The sequence below is a fragment of the Antechinus flavipes genome, chromosome 2, assembly GCF_016432865.1.
Source record: "Antechinus flavipes isolate AdamAnt ecotype Samford, QLD, Australia chromosome 2, AdamAnt_v2, whole genome shotgun sequence".
Lineage (NCBI taxonomy): Eukaryota > Metazoa > Chordata > Mammalia > Dasyuromorphia > Dasyuridae > Antechinus > Antechinus flavipes.
In genome coordinates, this window is record NC_067399.1 from 337,708,713 (window position 1) to 337,731,879 (window position 23,167).

Sequence of the window (23,167 nt, forward strand, 5' to 3'; positions counted from 1 at the left end):
TCATTTTTGTTCAATTTTTCTTGCTATATTAGAACAGAGCATCCTTTTGTTATTCATTGACTCTAGGCTTATTCTCATACCAATATTGAACATAAATTGAGGGTGCTGATATTAGAACTTAGAGAAATAAAGTAATTTCTTAGTGGGAGAGTCAGAGTTCTACCCTATTAATCTAACTCCCAATCCAATAATGTCCTAAGCAATTTACTTTATATCTCAAGTTCCCGGTTTCCCCTTCTGTCAAATGAGAAGATAGAACTAGATGATTTTTAAAGTTTCATTTAGTTTAGACATTCAACAATCTGCAGTTATCACTTCCACATCATAACTTTCCCCATTGTAGTTTGATATTTTACAGGTTGTCAAAAGAAATCAAATGAAAATTTTGGGGGAGTTTTGCAGAAGCTGCTGACACTATACAAAGGCTAGTAGATGACAGAAAAGTTTAGAAACTCAGAAATGTATAAAATTTACATTTAGTACTGTATAATATCAATCCAAATTTTTATAAATTATTGTAAACACTGCACAAAGGAAAAAGAAAAAAAATTCAGGCATCTTCTCTGGTTTGAAGGGCCAAAAATTTTACATGCATTTTCCAGATTGCAGGGAGTGTCATATCCTTACCCTCCATGACATGGAAGGGATAACTATATTTCAGGACCTTTGCAATAAGGTGACATATAACATTGCATATATATCCTGTTAGCATAGGGGTCACATATAGCCATGAAAAGATTAAAAGTTGCTAACACATTGGGTAATAATTAATAGTTACCATATAACTACTCTTCCTAGCATTTTCCATGATTCATTTTGACGCCAAGGATTCTCACCCACCCTTTATAGATCATTACTTGGCAAAATTCCCTCTTCCTAATGATTCCCAAACATATAGAATTATGTTTCAAGATAAAAAGGTGATAAAAATAAAGCCTATTAACTTATTAACCATAAAACTGAGGGCTAAATCAGCATGAAAATTAACCAACAAAAGCTGCCATTATAATTGGGGAATCCCAGGGACCTATTGACTTACTCATACAGAGGAAAAAGTCATAGTACAAAGAGATTGGAGCCTGACAACAGAGAAGCTACATTTGAACCTCAATTCTGCTTCTACTGGCTGGTTTAATGTTGGATAAGATGATTTCTTTCTCTATATCTCAATTTCTCCATCTATAAAATAAGACCAGACAATGTGCTAGGACCAGCCTTTCTCTGATGCAATTTATTTCTTCCCAACTACAATATAGAGAGGCTTTACCTAAAAGAAAACAAGAAAGAAGACCCTTGATCTTGTTAATTCCCTCTTATTTCAAGCACTTTCCTGATTAATTGGCACATACTGTGGGACAAAAAGCAACTATATCTCACCCTTCCCATGAATCATTTATCTTGATGGCAGTTAGGTAAATAGAACCCGAATTGAGTTCAAATTTTACTTCAGATACTAAGTAGCTTACTATCCTTTGGTGACTCATTTACTCACTGATTGCCTCAGTTTCCTAAATTACAAAATGGGGATATTAAGAGAATCTATCCCAGGTTTGTTGTGAGGATCAAATGAGATAATATTTGTAAAATGTTCAGCATAATGATTGGTACATAGTAGGCATTTAATAAATGCCTATTCCCTTCTCTTTTCTTGCCTTTCTGTAAACCTAGATTAAGAGTCACTTCCCACATGAAGCTTATTCCGATTTCCTTATTTGCTGAAATTACATTGTATTTCTTTTTTTTTTTTGTATATGCAAATATATATGCATACATGTATGCATGCATGCATACATAAATATATATAGGATGGTACTGATCTTATGGTGTATATTTATATGTGCCTATGTATGTATAATTGTATATATATACGTATATGTCTATATGCCTATATATACACACACATATATGTATGTGTCCATATGGATGTGTGTGTGTGTGTGTGTGTGTGTGTGGGGAGGTAAATGGTATGAGGCACACATATAGAGAATATATAGAACCAAGGAATAACTCATAGTTTCTGGTTAGTGGGAGAAGTTCCCTCTTCTTAACAATTAACAACTATATGATACTTTAACATTAACAAAGTATTTTACAGATAATCATTTCTTTTGATTCTCACAACAACCCAGGGAAGTGGATGCTATTATTATTTCCATTTTATAGTTGAGGAAATGGAGGTAAAATGAAGTTAAGTTAAGTTAAGCCAGGAATCACATAGCTAGTTAATATCCATTTGAATTCAGATCTTACTGACTTCCAAATACTGTATTCACTCTATCTACTAACTCTTATTTCTTCATCTACATAAGAAGGCACATTTTTGGTCTTTTCTTATTATATGGGATTGAAATATTCTTTTTGTTTTACAACCTTATCCTTTACTATGAATCTATATAAATCTATCTATCCATCTATCTATCCTTCTACTTAAACACATATCTCTATATGTACAAATATACACATATAGATATATACATATATTCCCATATATATATATACATATATATATACACACACACACATATCTTTACACACACAGATACACATATCTATGTACATATAGTAATTACTGAAGGTTACTCAGAGAAGGGATAGAGAAGCTATATTGTAGAACTATTACCATGTAAAGTCAAGATTTAGTCCCAAGATTACTGGAACATCCATAGATACATGTGTATGTACATGCCTTTCACACACACACACACACACACACATATAAAATGCACACATGTAGACATTATTAAGTTTTATATTGCATGCGTAAGTGTGTTCATATGTATATGCAAATGCATTCATATGTATATATACCAGTAATCTTGAAACTAGATTTTATCTCTTCTACAGATAGAGAAATAACAAATAATTTTAATTTCCCCCTAACCTTGCTCTAATACTGTATTGAATCTTATCTTTCTTTTATAAACAAAATGCCCTGGTCACTGACCTTCATTAGCTTTGGTATACATTCTCAGAATCTTGAAGTGCTATTTCCTAAAATTACCTAATTTTGAAAATGTTAGGAAGTCATAGTAGAAAAATTAGGACTAAAAAGAGGAAATGAACAAAGTTAACTTAAAAAATCTTAAAGTAAAATAAAATGATCTATCTTTTCACTACTCACTCCATCCCAATTTTAATTCTTCAGCTCAAAACTAATGTAGTTTTACACTATAAAGTCCAAAAGGGTGGTGAAATGTAAGGGGAAACACTAAATGTGCATTTAGAAATCCTGGATTTGAATCCTAACTCTGCTACTTATTATCTATATTACTTTGGGAAAGTCATTTATTCTATTTGGGTTTCAGTTTTCTGATCTGATCTTTAAGATGAAGCAGAAATAGATAATCTTCAAGATACCTTTCAGCTTTAAATGACATGCTTACCTATGTTGTCTTGGAAATCTGATAAATAAGAATGATAGAATTTCGGATCAGGAAAGAACCTTTAAGCTTTTATGATCTAGATTTCTCACTTTATAGATAGGGAAACTGAAGCCTTGGGAGGATATATAACTTACTAAAGGTCACATAACTAGAACTGGAACATGGTTCATTTGATATTCAGTCCAATGTTCTTTCCACCACCTAACACTGCTTTGTGAGATCCAGAATTACACTTTTTTTTTCCTGTTGGTGAATAGTCAAAAGCAAGTAGTCCCCAAAAAAGACACAGATAAGAAAAATCACTAAGAAAATGTACTGTCCCCAAAGGTCACATTCAATCCCTTGCAAAGAGAATCGTGTATGGATTTACACAAAAAGAAGGAAATATTCCAGTTACTGAAGAGAGTAGGGCTAAGCTTTCCTAGATATATCATTCTTTAGGCAAAAAAAAAAAAAAAAAAAGATTTGCTGCCATTTTTGCACTTTAAGAACATTTTCCTAGGGACTCTAGAAGAATAGTCAGTACAAATAAATATGAGTATACACATTTTCTCTGGCATCTTGATAGAGAATGTATGAAACTTATTGGAAAGATGTGGTGATGACTACAGCTAATTGTCCATGCAGCTGAAGGAAAGAGCCATGGGACTATTCCATGCAGATGCAGTTTCACTACCTTAATGAAGAACCATGGATAGCACCAACTTGCTAAAGTCCCCAGAAGAACAAATACTGTTAGACACTACTGACAAGAATCAACCAATTCTATCATTGTTTTCTAGCATGCTTATATATTTTGTATAGTATGTATTTGGACAGATGCTAACTAAATAATGAATTGTGCCCAGAATCCAATAGGCAGAGAAGTGTTAGCTGTATTAACTTTGTCAATTGACCCTAAGTTTCCCCTAAAAAAAATCATCTTTTAAATTTTACATATCTGAAAAATGTATATTAGACTCCAAAAATTTAAATCGTAGATTCCATAAGCCTATGCAGAAATAATAGTGGGAGCGAATAGGAAGCAGCAATGAACTTAACAATGAATAATAACCCAGGTGTTGTTGCATAAAATATACTATCATACTATTGAAATAGAAAATGATCCAGTAAAATAGTGAGAATGAAGGATGGATAGGATTTCTCTGGTATCCATTCAATTTTAAGACCAAGGGGAAGACCAAGGAAGAACTTTGCAGAAACAAATGGAGGTGAGAGAATATTGTATAGTTTGAAAAGGTATGGGTGGGTAATGATTTTCAACAGAATCCATCCACATTGATTAGATTACAAAGTTTTATGTTATGAACCAGTACTGGCCAGTCCAATCCAGATCTGATCAACCTGGAATGTTCAGAATTGGAACAAAATGTTGTACAATAAAAAAATTATACCAAAAGGGATAAACCACGAGAAAGAAGAAGCAAACAAGCAAAAAAAAAAAAAAGGTGAAAATACTATGCTTCAATCCACATTTGGTCTCCATAGTTCTCTCTCTTGATTGTGAATGCCATTTTCCATCCCAAATCTATTGTAATGGTCTTGAATCACCACATTGCTGAGAAGAGCTAAGTCCCTCACAGTTGATCATCACATAATTTTGTTATTACTGTGTATAATTTTCTCCTGGTTCTGCTTACTTCACTCAGCACCAATTCATATAAGCCATACAGTCTAAAATCAGCCTCCTTATCATTTCTTATAGAATAATAGTATTCAATTACCATAATTTATTCAGTCATTTCTCAACTACATCAAATTCTTGCAACTACAAAAAGAGCTGCTGCAAACATTCTTGTACATGTGAGTTCTTTCCCTTTTTTATGATCTCTTTGGTATACAGATACTGAGGTCATTTAATTTTACAGCATTGACTCTTGCAAAACCTTCTGTTCCAAATTTTTCCCCTCCTTCTCCACACCACATCCCCTAGATGGCAGGTATTCCAATACATTTTAAAATATATGGTAAATCCAATATATGTATGCATATCCATACAGTTATCTTGCTGCACAAGAAAAATTGGATCTAGAAAGAAAGAAAAACCTGAGAAGGAAAACAAAAATGCAAGCAAACAATAACAGAAAGAGTGAAAATGCTATGTTGTGGTCCACTCTTAGTTCCCACAATCCTCTCTTTGGGTATAGATGGCTCTCTTCATTACTAAACAATTGGAACTGGTCTGAATCAATTCATTATTGAAGAGAGTCACATCCATCAGAATTGATCATCATATAGTCTTATTGTTGTCATGTACAATGATCTCCTCCTCACTGGGGTCATTTTTTAAAAGAATCACCTTCTTCTCCTCTACTTCCCCAACTTCCAGAAGTCATGCCCCATTCCAATAGTACCATTCCTTGATTTTCCTGGGGAGGAATTATTTCATGACCACTATTACTGGTAGAAATTTTAAAAATAGATCCATACTTTCAAAACAATTTAAAGGGGGCCTTTGCCACTATATGTTCCAGTGACCTCTTTGTTTGACCTAAGTCTGCCTCCTCTGTTGTCACTGGGGATTGATTCTAAGGGCATTGGGTAGACAATTTTACCTTCCACTTATAACCAGACATCAGGCTACCTCCAATAATCTCTTATTGGTCCTTTAAACCTTCCCTACAGGATTACCTATACCAAACTTTCCATATATGAACTTTTACATATCTAATCCATGACTCCTTCTTACAGAATAACTCTCTATCTACATTTGAATTTGGCCTATTCTTGGAAGCAAATTAAGCCAGCAAATAAGCCAACAGAAACTGCACAGTTTTTCTTATCTTAAACGAGAGATTATATCTCTTTGGGTCATGTATCACTGATTGTCTGTTTGCCCCCATTACAAGAAGGAACAAGTCCTGAAGATGGCTTTTCTTAGAAAAAATTTCAATAACAAATTGAATGACTATACAGCCTTTTCATCATAGTTACACTTTCTCATTAATTGGACTTAAGGCACCCTTATAGTAAATTGATTATCTTTGAGAAGAACATATAATTTTTTTTTAATTTGGAAGGATCCTTAGAAAAAGTACACTGGAATTAGAACACAAAGACCTTAGTTCATATAATAATTCTGCGATTTACTACCTGATGACCTTGACAAATTATATTTCCTCTCTGTTCCTTTTTTCTTTCTCTGCAAGAGCCTAGTGATATGTGTCAGTTTTTCAAAATCTTCTTTTTCAGTCGTTGGTCATAAACAATTAGATGATTTGGAATTAGATCAAACATTCTGATCTCAAGATCCCTTTGCACTCTTAAAAATTATTGAGGACCCCAAATAATTTTTGTTTATGTGAGTGATATCTCTTGACATTTATCATATTAAAAATTAAAACTAATCAATTTTTAAATTTTATTTTTATTAACTCACTTAAAATAGCAATAACCCTATGACATGTTAACCTAACATACTTTTAATGAAAAATAACTATATTTTCAAAGCAAAAAAGTAAATCAGGGAGCACAGTGGCATTGTTTTACATATTTTTGCAAATTTCTTTAATGTCTAACTTAATAGAAAGCAGCTGTATGCTCCTATCTGCTTTTGCATTCAATCTGTTGTGTTATGTTGTTTTGGATGAAGTGTAAAAAGAAATTTATATTCACACAGATTTATAGTTTGAAGAGAGCAGTATTTTAGTAGGCAAATAGCATTTCAGTACTATACAAAAATAGTTTTGACTTCCCAGGACCCCTAAAAGGACATTAGAAGTCTTGACAACTACATTTTGAGAATTGTTGAACTAGATAATCCTTGAAGTCACTTTTCGCTTTAAAATCCTATGATTTGACTCTAATTTTCTCATTTAAAAATAAGAACTGAGGGGCAGAGCCATGATGGTGGAATAAAGGCAGGGATTCACCTGAACTCTCCCAAATTCCCCTCTAAACAACATTAAGATTACACCTCAAAGTGAATACTAAAGCAGCATAACTAATAAAAGGATGGGGTCTTTTTTTCAATTCAAGACAATTAAAAGGTCAGAGGAAAGGTCTGTCTCACTGGGATAAGAGTAGAGTGCAGGTCACATCCTAGCTGGGGTGACTGAAATTGCATTAGTGGTAATAGCTTTCAGAGCCTCAATTTATAGATAAGGGGGGTTAGACAACAGGCTAAAAGGAGATAGCAAAAGAACCTTTGTTGGCATTGGAATCATAACTCTGTTAAATTACCCAAGTTTCAGGCCATAATCCCAGGATGAGAATAAATGGAAAGCCTGGTTCAGAGTAGAAAATTGTGCTTGTGATTGCTCGCAGACTGGAACAAAGGCCAGGACAACAAAACCCATACCTTTATTTTAGATCATACTACCCTGAAAGAACTGAAAACTCACAGGCATCTAGAACTAGCTCCAAAAACAGTAGCATGAACAACCTGAAGCTTGGGATGATGTCCCCTCCACCCTGGCAGGAAAGTTTTAACTTAAAGTTAAAAGTTAAGAAACAGGCTGGAAAATGGGCAAACAAAATAAAAAAGGAAGCTGTTTGAAAGTTAACATGGTGATAGGGAAAATCAAAACACAAACATAAAACACAAATCAAAATAGCCATATGTAAAGCCTCTAAGGAAACTGTGAATTGGAAATAAAGAATTAGAAATTGAGGGGTGTCCATCAATTGGGAAATGGCTAAACAATTTGTGGTATATGATTTTAATGGAAAACTATTGTTCTATAAGAAGTGATAAGCAGTGTATTTTTGTTTTTTTCTTCTCAAGTTATTTTTATCTTCTTTCTAAATCCAATTTTTCCTGTACAACAAGATAACTGTATAAATATGTATGCATATATTGTATTTAACATATACTTTAACATATTTAACATGTATGGGACTACCTGTCATCTAGGGAAGGGGGTGGGGGGAAAGAGGGGAAAAGCTGGAACAAAAGTTTTTGCAAGAGTCAATGTTGAAAAATTACCCATGTATATGTTTTGTATATAAAAAGTTATAATAAAAAATAAAATTAAAAAAAAAGAATGGCTCTTTTCAACAGAGAGGTCATTCAGGCCAATTCCAATGGAATTGTGATGGAAAGAGCCATCTTCACCCAGAGAATGGACTGTGGGGACTGAGTATGGATAACAAAATATTATTTTTACTTTTTTGCTGTTGTTTGCTTGTATTTTGTTTTCTTTATCATTTTTTTCCTTTTTGTCTGATTTTTCTTGTGCAGCATGATAATTGAAGAAATATCTATAGAAGAACTGCACATGTTTAATATATATTGGATTACCTGCTAACTAATAAAGGATGTTGGGGAAAGAGTGGGAGAAAAAAATGGAACGCAAGGTTTTGCAAGGATGAATGTTGAAAACTATGTATACATGTGTTTTGAAAATAAAAAGCTTTATTTAAAAAAAAAGAAGTAATAAGCAGGATGCTTTCTAAAAAATAGCTTAACTTACACAAACTAATACAAAATGAAGTAAGCAGAATCAGGAAAACATTGTACACAGTAACAGCAATATTGTCCAATGATGAACTGTGAATGACAGCTATTCTCAGCAAAAGAATCATCTAAGACAATTCCAAAAGAGTTTTAATAAAAAGTTCTATAGAATCTGAATGCAAGTCAAAACATGCTTTGTTTTTTAACTTTTGTCTATTTTCTTTCACAACTAATATGGAAGTATATTTTGCATGACTGAACATATATAATCTATATAAAATGTATAACCTATATAAAAACCTATATAAAAATTGTTTTCTCAATGAAGGGGTAAGGGAGAGCAGGGAGGGAGAGAATTTGGAATTCAGAATTTTTTTGAATGACTGTAGAAATTGTTTTTATATGGAATTGGAAAAAATAAATATTAAACAATAAAATAAAAATGAGAAATCTTATGGGTAGAGAGATTTTCCCATAGTTACACAAGGCTATTAATCCATACTTCCAATTTTTAAACGACTGTAAGGACACAAAATATGCTCTTGTGGCTTCATAGAATAAGACTATTATGTCCTTTCTACTAAGAGGTTCAGTGATCAAACTTTCTTACTTCCCTATGGAAAATGAGACACAAAGAACCTTTTCCAAAGTCAGATAAAAAGCCAGAAAGAAATTGTAAATTTCCCTATACCTAGCTGACAGCCTAGAGATCAATGAATAGATCAGTTGTCATACTTTATAATGTATGTAGATGTTTAAGAAGAAATTCAAGTGCTGCCTGAAGCATATTGAGGCTCATTAAAAAAAAATATTGGACCTACAAGGAAGAAAATATTTATATGCTGGATTCTGCAGCATTTGCCTACCATAAATTGCCTTTACTTTAGATTTGGATATGCAAAGGCAACCTTAGCAGTCCATACAAAACGGTCAGTTGCCAAATCATTGAGTTGACTTTTATAGCTCTTCACATTCTTGCCTGTCCCTATTCTCATAGTCTTTATGCCTTGCTCCTTTCCATGTAGTCTATAATCCAAATGATTCTCAATTTCTTTTTTGTTTTTGTTTTTTCCCCACAACTCTTTTTTTTTTTTTTGCTGATTCTCCCCATACTCAGAATTCTCTTTCCTCACTTTTGCCTCTTGGTTACTTGGCTTTCTTTAAGATTCAGCTCTGCTCTTACCTTCTGCAGGAGAATTGTCTCAGTCTCTCACACTGCTAATAATACCTTCTGTCTGAAATGTCCCTCCCATTTATACTGGACACATCTTTTATGTACAGCAGTATCTTCCATAAGACTGTGAACTCATTGAGGTAAAAAAATGTATATTTGTTCTTTGTATCCTTAATACTTAGGACAGTGCCTGGCCCATAATAAATGCTTCATAAATAACTTTCAAGCAATCTAGTCTGGTCACAAAGATTCTAAATCATTTTCTTATTGATCTAGATGAATTTTCTGAAAGCTTTGAAAATATCTGATAGATTTAGCATTGCTGATTCCATCTGGATCAGCAGAAGTACCTGGCTCTTAGCACACAGCATGTTCTTTTCAGTCAAACTTTAGAGTCTGAATTCAGCAGGCTTGGCTGCTGGCTGAAACATCAATACCCACCCATAGAGGGCTAAGAGGAGTGATTGAAGAAGAGGTAATGAAAAACTGAGATAGTTCAAGGTTGAAAGACACAAAGCGAACACCAAAAAGACCATAAAGTACTTGCCTGAACCTTAAAACAATTACTACATTTATTGCCTCAGCTATTATTCGGTTTTTGAAATGCCAGGGATGGGTTTGTTTCTCCCTTTAATTTGAGCTGACAAGTTTCCACGACTGGATTACCTGGAAATCAAGAAATTGCTGCTCAGATAATTTATAAATTCATTTTTCTTGCATTTTGTAGCATTTATTAACAAGACTGTTCAGGCAAGGATAATATGTGTTCTGCCATGGGACAATGTTTTCTGTTGAGAGGAAAATGGAGATTGGTAGAAAAGTCATTAACAACAACAAGAATTTATTAAATGCTTATTATGTTCAGATACTGTGCTAAGCACTAGACATACAAAGGAAAAAAAATCAGTCCTTGCTATCAGTTCTCTGCTCTTACATTCTAATGAAGGAAATAGCAATGTACAAACAAGATATATACAAGATAAATTGGAAACAGAGAGAAAGCACTAATATTAAGATAAATAAGGGAAAGTTTTCAAAAGGTAGGAATTTAGTTGTATCTTGAAGGATGATTTACGTCCATGTCTTTGTGACTTCATAGACCATATGACACTAATACTGACCATAGAATTTTCTTAGCAAAGATACTTAAACTGTTTGAGATGAAGATGAGGAAGGAGAAAATTCCAGGTATGAGGAACCATTACTGAGGTAGGAGATGTAGTGTCTTGTTCAAGGGATGACAAATTAGTACCTTTGGATCATAGAGTATGTCAAAGTAAATAAGGTATTTTTTATCTTTTTAATTTTTTTATTGTAGCTTTTATTTACAAAAACATATGCATGGGTAATTTTTCAATACTGACCCTTGCAAAAAGCTTCTGTTCCAACTTTCCCCCTCCTTCCTCCACCTCCTCCCCTAGATGTTAGGCATTCCCATACATGTTAAACATGTTAAAGTATATGTTAAATACAATATATGTATACATATTTATATAGTTATCTTGTTGAACAAGAAAAATTGGATTTAGAAAGAAGGTAAAAATAACCTGGAAAGAAAAACAAAAATGCAAGGAAACAACAACAGAAAGAGTGCAAGTGCTATGTTGTAGTCCATACTCATTTCCCATTGTTCTTTTGCTGGATGTAGTTGGTTCTGTTCCTCATTAATCAATTGAAACTGAATTGGATCCTCTCATTAGTGAAGATAGCCACTTCCATCAGAATTGATCCTCATATAGTCTTGTTGCAGTGTATAATGATCTCCTGGTTCTGCTCATTTCACTTAGCATCAGTTCATGTAAGTCTCTCCAAGCCTCTCTGTACTCATCCTGCTGGTCATTTCTTACAGAACAATAATATTCCATAACATTCATATACCACAATAGTAAATAAAGTATTAAAAACTCTAAATATATGAGAAGTAAATATATGAAAAATACATATACATACATACATACATATATGCACCTAAGTGATACAGTGTACATAGTACTGGTCTGAGAATCAAGAAAACATCCTCCTAAGTTCATATCTGATCTCAGATCTTACAAGATGCATGATCCTGGGCAAGTCACTTAACCCTATTTTCTTCAATTTCCTCATTTGTAAAATGAGTTGGGGAAGAAATGGCAAACCACTCCAATACCTGTGTCAAGAAAACCCCAACTCATTTTGCAAAGAATCAGGCATGACTGAAACGACTAAACAACAACTTTTGGTAAACAACTTTTGAATCCAGATCACCATGTTCATTTAACCTGTTGAATTTGTTTTATTATCCATAAAATGGAGATAATAAAGTTTGTGCTATTTTAGCATATGAGGGGTTGTAAGAAAAGCTCCTTATGTATGATATAATTATAATGGGGGAAAGATTAGGAATGCTATATGCTGAATAAAATGTCAGACTTGGGTTGATGTGTTAATTTTATGTAATTGTGACTTTTCTCATTTTTATAAAAGATGGCTTTCTGGGTTTTTGGAAGGGAGAAGCATTTTGGAAATCAAGATGATATAAAATCAGAAGATATGTGAAATTTTAAAAAGAAGAAAAACTCATGTTATAAACTATCAAGACAACATGGTGAAATGTAGTAAGTATACCCTTGACTTGGAAGCAGGGATTGTGGATTTGAATCCTGATTCAAATATTTAATAACCATATAACCCTGGGCAAATCCCTTCACTTCTCCCAGCCTCCATTTTTTCATCTATAAAATGAGTGGGTGAGTATGGTTTGGAGTAGATGTCTCTGTAGCACTAACGAATTTATATGTTCCTTATCTTATTGGCATGATCTACTTTAAAGGGTTTTTGTGAGGAAAAAAACTTTAAACTTTAATAACTTCAAATTAAACTAAGATTTTGGGGATACTGTGTACAAATGTGGACTATATTATTTTCCATGAGCTATACCTTTGAAGTAGTAAGACATATGACAAATGGATAAAACAAAATCCATATTAGATAGCTTTTCTTAAGTCATACCATGAGTTTTTAGCAGAGTAGGATTCATAGATTTGGAACTAGAGGGGACCTTGGAGATAATTTAGCCTCATCTCTTGCTTTTTCATTTGGAAAAAAATGAGGCTGAGAGAGGTACAAAAGGTCCAACAGTTAGTAAGTGGGAGACATGAACTCTGATATCATTCCTGTTCCCAAGCTCCCTAATAAACCACATTCTTTCTTTTTCTCTCCTAAGTATGTCCTTCCCCTCCCCATAACTACCATTATTAATCTGATTAAGGAAGAAATGATTTGATCTGAGCCCAGGAGCTGAGAGTTTCCCTCTTAGCAATTTTTCAGTGTGTTTATTTTTAATATTAAAGGTTAGGTCTTGCCATGATGGGAAAATGTCATGCAAAAAGCTTTCCAGAGTGTCTATGAGTACTAAGTATCCTAAAGAATGGGAGGGGGGAGGGAGAAAGACAGAAAAACAGACAAAGAAGGAAAGAGAAAAAAAGAAAGAGGAGAGAAAGAAAGAGAGAGAGAACAAGCATGAAAGAGAAGAGAGATAGAGATAGGAAGAGAGAGACAGAGAGACAGACAGAAAAAAGAAATCATTATCAGTTCTGAAGGATCAGCAGGAGGGAAAAGAGGAAGTCAAACAACTTTTATTAGTGTGAATAGGAACTCTGTTTTGTATTGTGGTCCTGCTAGGCCATTTATTCAAAGGAAAATCACAGTTTGCAATTATAGAAAATCAGTAGCTAGAATTATTCATAACAGCAAAGGAAGTTGTCCACACAGTAAGTAATTGGTGGTAATGCTTGGTAATTGACAGTAATTTCTAGTTATTTAAATACTAATTAATGCATGTACTAAGCAATGTATTGACTTTACATATGGTATTTATGGTAGCCCTCTTGGCACTGAATATCTTTCTTTTTATTATTTTAGCTAGATGATTAAAATGCACTGTTTACTTTCCTCCTTCATATGGTATGATACCTTTTGAGGACAGTATTCATACAAAAGTAAACCCATGCAACCTTGTGGTAAGCACTGTGGTTTTCTTGTTAAATTAAGGCACATAGCACAAGCTTCAGTTTTACCCTTTGTCCTTCTCAATTCTTTGGGCCTTTATTTGCCTTATTTGTAAAAATCCCTTTTGATTACAAGTAGCCTTTAAAAGTAAACTGTGGAATGAATACTAGAGATCTCAGTTCTCATCTTAACTGCATCAATGATTAGCTTTATGACCCTAGTTACTTTACCTCTCAATTTCCTCACCTACAAAGTGAGGAGACCAAAACAGAGGACTTCTAAAATCTCTTTTGGGCTCAACGTTCTATGGCTTCCCTCTATATGTGTTGAACATTAAGCCCCAGTCACTAGAATCAGTGGTGAGCCTCAGTATTGAAGGGAAAGATTAAGGGTCTGGGTGTTCTGAAAGATTCACTGCCTGCACATATGAGCTGCCTGCCCTGTTTTTAGTATCTCTGCATCTTCTTGAAGACTAGACTGTGATGCTAAAGTAGTTTTATTATCTGACTCTATCTATTCCTTTAATAAACAGGGTTTAAATAAAAAGTCTATTGAATCTTGAAAGACTGTCTGGGCTGATGCTTTAGAATTTTGTGTTCTGAGCTTATTTACAAGACAGGGGTCTATACATTCAGTTTATTGTCTTATGAATTTCTATTGTTTTGTTTTCCTCGGAGGAATGGGAAAAGAATTTATAAGCTGTCAGTCCTGGTGAGAAGGGAATCAGTTCACCATATTCTTGGCTCTGTGGAGCAATGCCCTATGTATGGAGAATCAGTTTATGAGACTGATTGACACACTCCATCTTTGGATAATCTATTATATTTTTTCTACAAGACTGTTACTGGTTAGTTGTGTGAAAGAAACACCACGATGGCAAAGACAGGGTTTAGGTTTCTTGCCAGACCCTTTTAAAACTTTTCTGTGCCCATAGAGGTGGCTATATTCACACGTTTTACAAACATATATTGGTTTTGGCCATAGGCAAAATCAGGAAAACATTAACATTTTTATACAAACTCATCCCTCTCCACTTAAAAAACAAATAAATACATCTTTATGATACCCATTTTGGTAGAAAAGATAAAGTGCTGGCCTTGGAGTTCAGAAGGTGTGGATTCAGATCCCAACTCTGACATTACTTAGTTTTGTGACTATGAGCAGATCCCATTTCTTCTCTTATTCTGCTTCTTCATCTATAAAATTAACATAATAACATCTATGGCACTTATCTCACAAGGTTTCAGTGAGGCTTAAATAAAATAAAGCTTGTGAAATGGTTTGCACTCTTTAAATTGCCATGTAAATTTCAGTTATCATTGCTGAAAGTAGGTCATAATAGCTTTATATACAAAAGACAGCGTTATTACTTAGGCAGACCATCATGTTCTCTGGCTGATGTATAATTATTACCAAGCATACCAATCCCCCTGAAATCACTCTTGATTAGAGGATGATAGTGGTAGGAAGAAAAGCAGCTTCTGGTTATCATTTGTATATTACCTATTTCTTTTCTGGGCTCCTTATTAGGTATTGTTTGCTTTGGAGAAGAGGACTATACCAAAAGTCTCCCTGAGACTGGCTAGCTCTTTCTGGTTCCCATCGATTGCCAGAAGTCATAGAAAGAAAAATGTTAAGGGACTAATAATTAAATAAACTAGGCTGTTAGGTTGCATAATGGGTACAATGCTAGATGTGCTATCAGGAATATTTAAGTTCAAATCCATCCTCAAAAATTTAAGTAGCTGTGTGACTCTCAGCAAGTCACTTAACATCTTCTTTAGAAAAAAAAAATTGAAGAAAATAATAGCACTTACCTCCCAGGATTATTGTGAGGACCAAATGAGATAGCATTTGAAAAGTTCTTCGAAGTGTTATATAGGCACTTGTTCAGTCTTTTCTTCATGATTTTATTTGGGGTTTTCTTGGCAAAGATAATGGAATGATTTACCATTTTCTTCTTTAGATCATTTTACATTATATTTAATAATACCAGATGTTATTATTATTAAATTCTTTGATGGAAAATAAGATTTTATTAATGAAATACTCCATTGTTTTTACTTAAATGTGCCAGTCTTGTTTTAATTTTCCATATTTTTAACTATAGCAAAAAAAGTCATAGGATCTAGAGAATGTTGACTGTGTTTCAGTCTGTCTTTTCTGGTCACTGTATTGTTTGATTTTGTTTAACCTTTTAAAAATAAGTGCAGTACCAAAATGTTCAATTTGATCAAATAATTCCCATGATAGAATTTCCAGATATGAACCTTTGTCAGAGAAAGGCAATATGCCCTATCTCCTCCAGTCATCAATTGTCTTTGAGGTAGTCTCAAACCCTAGAGATTAGTAAGGGAATTCCTTATCATCCCAGCAAAACCTAATATACACATCTCATTTTTGGAAGGTACTTCCTTTTGAAAAAGTTTTGCATTCTGCAATTTCATCAAATTGATTAGGGTGTTCATCAAATTAAGTAAGCCTTCTCCTTATTGCCTGCTTCACAAGAATGGCAGGTGTTTGAAGGGATATACCCAGAAATTATTAGCATGGAAAAGCAAAAAAAAAAAAAAAAAAAAGCAAAATAAAATAAGCTTTTTTAAAAAAAAAGTCCCAAGTTTCATAACATAAAATTTGGATCTGAAAAGAATTTTGAAAATATTTAATTCAATCTATAGCCAGAGAGTTGAAATGCTCACCCAAGTTCATACAAGTAGTAATTAGCCAAGTCAAAATCTTATAATATTGTTAGCAGCAAACTAAACTCTCATTTAAAGTTATTGGATGGTGTGACCTTTATAACATCTCTATATCTCTTTCTTTTTTCTGCCACTGCCACCATCCTTATGAAAGCCTTGTTCACATCATGCCTGGATTCTTACAAGAACCTTCTTCTTTGTCTCCTTGTCTTAAGCCTCTCCCCACTCCAGTCCATGCTCTACTCAGCTGTCAAATTGATCTTCCTAAAGTTCAGAATTGACTGTGCTACCCTCCCTATTCAATCAATTCCAGTGGCTCCCTATTGCCACTAGGATAAAATATAAAATCCTCCCTTTGGCTTCCAAAGACAAGAAGCAAAGAATACAATTAGTGTTCTGAAGGGATGGTAAGAGTAACTAATTCTTTTCTACTCAGGGATTTTTCTGAACTCTGGTTTAAAGGTGGATGCCAACTCTCAGATGAATTTGTACATTTTCTCTTTAAAAAATCTATTTAGAGCTAGGGAAAGTACAATTGATCCTTTCAGAAGAATAGAACAATGAAAAATACTGAGCTTTAGTGCAATGTATGGAAGGAGTAGAGCAATTGATTAGAACTGGATTTTATATACTTTGCAGTCATTTGGATTTTGCAGGTCCTGAGGAAGAGGGTTGATTTTCTAGCCCCTTTATAAGGGATTTTCAATTCCAGAATAAGAGTATAAAGAAGTAGTTTCGTTCCTTTTTGAATCACATATCAGTAAAAGAAATATGAACACATACTCCCCAAACTTGTATATTTGCTTTTTAAAAACTAAGTTATGCCTATGTATTATTGTGGCACAGTAGATAGAGTGACATACTTGGAGTCTGGAAGACTCATTTTTCTATCTGGCCTCAAACACTTACTAGCTGTGTGATCCTGTTTAAGTTACCTAACCCTGTTTGCCTCAGTTTATTCATCTATAAAATGAGCTGGAGAAGGATGACAAACTACTTTGCCAAGAAAACCCCAAATCTGGTCATAAGGAATCAGACATGACTGAAAACTAGTGTAAAATCACAAAAATTACTGTTCTAATAATTATATGCATTCTAAAAGTTACACAAACAAATTTTAAAAGCATGGGATAAACATGAATATGAATCAATCTTTGATCCCTTCCTCTCTAGGCAACCACATTCCCAAATTTGTAAACCACTTGTCTAGAGAACTATATGAGATCCAAGAAGCTAGAAGACTATCAGAGAGTGAAGGAAAATTAATTTGAGTGCTTATAGATTAAGATATTAAGTCATGTGGTTTCTTGTTGGTCTTAACGTGAAATTCAATTTCTTGTTTAGCCTGGCTACATGCATAGGAGCCAAGGGCCATTTCCCTTTTGTGTGCAGATTTAGATATAAGACAAATTTCATTCTCAGGAAAAACTCCAAGTAGAGGCATAAGCCAAAGAGAATATGAATGTTAAAATAATTCATATGAACCCATAACTTCCATAAATAACAATCCTCTTCCAATAGAAGGGAACTTCATATTTTCACTTCAAAATCCTATGTAACTCATCTAATTCTAGAACTCTCATATCTGTTGCAGTAATACTTGGCTATTCCACAGTTTATAGAAAGGGCAAGATTCTATCTTCCACTTCTGACTTGATTTGAAGTGCTCACTAGTATGAATATTTTCAGCAAGCTCATTCACAGGAACAAATGACATGTATTTCCATGTTAAACTTCAGCTTGTCCCTCCTGTAGACCATATATGAAAGAACCTTAGGGTCTGAATATCAGTCAATTCATCCAAAAATATAATGTCTATAATGGAGAAGGAAATTATTTTTCTAGAGGAAATCATTGATGTGATTAAGCTATCATCTACACAAATCCAACAAGAGCCCAGGAGCCCTATTTTGGCTGTTTCCCCAACAATATAATTAAATTAAGATTGTTAATCAGAGTAATTGAGGGAAAAGTGACAGGAAAAAGTAGGAAAGATAGCATCAGAGCTATAAATGGGAGAGGAAGGAAATTCTTCCCTTCCCTACTCTCATCCCAAACCCTGATGTTTGATTTAGATATTTTGCAAATTAAGCCAATGGAAATAGCATTAACACTAAATGAGACATATTAAGAGTTAGGGGACAGGATGCTAAGCTATTTCCCCACTCACTTAAAGAAACTTGAAATTTAGATAAAGTGGTGCTGAAATATACTTTCTTTTCCTCAGTTGATCTTGCCCATACCAAACTTCTAGAAATAAAAATCCTAAGAAAAACATTGCCTCAGCTCTAATTTCCATCTAATTAATGACCTTGCCAAAAGGCCATTGCCCATGCAACTGGGGACTAAAGTCATGAGATCATAAAGCATAGATTCAGGAGAAATGAGAAGCTGAAACTTTTTGAAGTTATAGGAAAATAAAAGAAAATTGCAGCAGTCCTGAGAACAATGGTCTTAGGGCAACTTCAAAAGATTTTGAGATCAAAGTACAGGGTTCCCACATGTTTTGAGGTAAGTGGATAAGAAACATAGTTCTCCTTACATCTATCATTTATGGATCAAAACTAAAGTTCTAGGTCTAGAGTGCTCAGGATCAATTCTGGGGACTAATGGTGGGTATAAATCTTGGAGATTTATAAGCATAAGGATGCACTAAAAACACCTCCTCCCTCATTTTGTCCTTAATGAGGTCATAGTCTTCAGGCTAAGTGAGAAAAGCCCTTTGAACTTTAGTGACATTGTATTTAAAAAAATCATGATTTTTTTAGATAGGGTGAGGAACTTGACTGTGCCCCAGGGTTATAGATAAATGATCAAATTAATTAGGATAGATATATTCAAAAGGGTAAAGCAAACATTGTGTCCTGTTAAACTCCAAGGAAAGAAATTTCTCGGGCAGGTCTGGTTCTGACATACATACCTTTCTCCCTTTCTCCCTCCCGTACCCCACATACACACACCCTAACCTGCTTTGACTAACCAAGGATCTTATAAGGATCAAAAAGTCCAGAAGTTTTAAATTTCCATTTTACAGTCAGTCAGTCAATATTCAGTCAATGAGGATGAATTCAGCTCATAATATATGGCAGGCATCAGGATTCTAGTCATAGAAAGAAGAGGAAGAAAAAGAGGTGGATAAAGGAAGAAGAAGGAGGAAGAAGAAGAGGAGGAGGAGGAGGAGGAAGAGAAGGAATAAAAGGAGCATACTTCAAGCTTGAGCATACTTTCCCCTGGTTTTTATATGTACTTGCATTAGAATGTGTCACAGACTTTTGGAAAGATATTTTGTATCAACTGTGTTTACTGTATCACCTTTATAAATATTACCTTTTCTTAAGAAAAACAACTGCTTAAGGCTAGCTGATTAAAATGATTTTCAACTGATCATCTTGAGAGGAAATATAATGATATGGGCTCAAGATGATGGCATTAGAGATTGCTCTCCCTATATTTCTCCTCACTATCTGTGAACAATGTTCCCCAAACGTAAGACTTATCTATAAGACTGGAATTTGGAATAAAGGTTCTTGGAGCTTATAGCTTTTCTCACAAAAAGAAAAGTGCCTTTTGGTCTGCTCTCTCACCTTGGCATCCATATACATTCCTCTCTCAGTTCTCACACGCATACTCAGGCACCTTCTGGTTTACTCAGCCAATGTCATACAAAATTAAAAGACATTATGGCAGACAAGATCCTGCTTTTCATGTGGTATGTCATACCCCTGCCAAGAAAGCTGTGATAAAGTCATATGATAAAAATAGCTTCCCCCATCCAAGATGATCTGTTGGTAGCTACTACCATCTGAATGTCTCCCTTTTCATGGTCAAAGAACTTCCACAATTCTTTCCCTTGCTTTCCCTCAATAGGAATGAGGTATTAAAAGGGGGACTGTTTAGGAGGTAAGAAAAATAATGAGTTCTGTTTTAGCTGGATTTTGGGATGGATATGGAAAATATAATTGGAGATGTCCATTAGATGTTTGGTAATTAGGAGTTGGGTTTGTGTGTGTGTGTGTGTGTGTGTGTGTGTGTGTGTGTGTACATCTCACTTAAAAAACCTCACTATTTTCAGACAATATTAACTTTTCCTAACACATGAAATGTACAGTACCATAAATACTCTATAGCAAATAAAATTCTTAAAGCTAAAACATTTTTTAATCTTAATCTCACCTTCCAGTAGTCTGATGGTACTATGAGAGCACTGTACTATATACTATACTGCCATAAACTTCTCTACTTTGATTTTACTTTAAAAACTAAAGGAGAAGTTGCTGGGGTTTTAGTCCCTACTGTTGGAAGACACAGACAGACCTCAATATTATCTGCAATTGGATATTAGAGATCATGAAGAATGAACCAGCTAGAAATTATCTATCAGTAAAATCTGTTTAATGCACTATTTGAGATCCTTAAGGATCTTAGTATGTGAGAATATAGCAGAGGCAAACTAATGTTTAATCTTGAGGGCACCATTGATATGATGAGGGCACATATTGTAAGTCTTGATGTCTCTAATCAGCCAGTCAATTAATTTGACAACAGGTATAGACATTCTGGCACAAAGTTTATCTAATAATTTTATTATTATTTTTTTTTACTAAACCGTATTGTGTCAATTTTGCACACATGGGCTGAGAGCCCAAAAGATTTGTGCTATGTTTTGGGGACATAATTGCAACACAAAACTTGAGTTTAAAAAGCAAATAAAAAATATGCAAGAGATACACAGAGAGCTCTTTACCAAGGTAGGGTGAATAAGAGCAGTGTAGCACCTAATAGGATACTTTAATTCACAAACTCACATACCTCTCATATTTTTATTTACTGCACATAGTCATAAATATGCACAGTTGCCAATGCAAAAATAAAAGTAAGGTTACTAAAAAAAAAATCACCCAATTGCTTGGACTGTACAGATAAGTAGAGGAGTTATTTGTCATGAGGAGGAAAAGGAACCGAGGAGATGGGCAACAGTGTCAAATGCTTCCTAGAAGTCAAGAAGAATAAGGACTGAGAAAATGCCATTCAATTTTTAGATAAACAGATCACTGGTAACTTTGGAGAGAATAAATCTGTTTAGTGGTGAGGTCTGAAGAAGATTGAAAAGGATTGAGAAGTGAATATGAGGTGACAAAATAGAACTAAGACTGCTCTTTCTAGAAGTTTGGCTATGAATGGTTTCACTTGGCTTCATTTCATTGTGTTTTGAAAAGACTAGGAGATTTCAATTTGCCAAAAAAAAAAAAAAAGCCAAAAGGGATCATGGAGAAATGGAAATGACTGGAAAACAACGAAACAATAAAACTCTTCAATTATACATTTTGACTACAAATCTCCAAAGTTTCCTTCTTCTCAAACCTAGTTAATTATATCAAATCAGAATATGTATTAGACTTCTGGAGCAGTCTCATTTTATGAAGGAGGAACAGTGCCACAACTTTTATCATCTGTTGTAGTAGAGATAGGAGTATTGCTATGAGATAGTGGCAACATATAGTGATTGTCTGAGATTAAACTATGCTATCATTCAAACATTGCTCCTGTTCAAACTCTTTTCCATCTAGATAATAAACTGTCCCATGTCTTCAAGAGACAACATTCCCCACTTCAAATCATAACAATAAGTTACAGATAATATCACAGAACTTCAGAGATGAAAGAGATCACTGAAAGGAATTTGCACTGGTAATCCAGGCTGGAATAGAAGACCTCCAAAAAAGAGCTGACATTTCTTAAAGCAACCCATTCTACTCTTGGACATATCTAACTGTTACATAGTCTTTCCTTTATCAGAAACTTAAATTGGCCTCTTAAGACCAAGTAGAACAAGTCAAATCCCTCTTCCACATGATAACCTTTCAAAAACTTCAAGAGTCATCATATACTCCCCAAGTCTTCTCTAGTAATTCAGTAATTATTACTAAATTCTAGTAATTTAGTAATGAAAAAATTTTTAATGATCTATTCTAGAAATTTCTCAATAATTGAAGTCCAGATTACTGGCCTATAATATTCAGACTCTTCTCTTTCTTTTTTTCCCCTTTAGACAAATGGGACATTTATATTCCTCCAATTTTATGGCATTTCTCCCATTTTCTATGATATTTTAAATATTACTGTCAGTTTTTCAGCAGTTACATCTGCCAATTCTTTCAGGACTTAAGAACATAATTTATTTGGTTCAAGTGACTTGAATGCTTCAAGGGCATCCAAGTATTCTCTTGTTCTTTCCTTACTTGGATATCAATTTCTTGTTAATCAATTTTGTTGTCTTTCCAGTGATTATTCTTCTTCATAGAGAAAACTGAAGAAAAATTTGGGCAATTATGCATTAATTCTGTGTCAGTTAACATTTCATCCATGCCAAGCAAAATTCCATCACCTCCTTAATCCTTCTCTCTTTTCTTCCAATAGAGCTGGGACACACAAGATAAATAATAACACACAAAAAATGTTGTGGTCCTTAGCTTCCCTCAGCAGTTTTAGTTCATTCTGAATATTAGGAATTTTGATCCTATTTCAT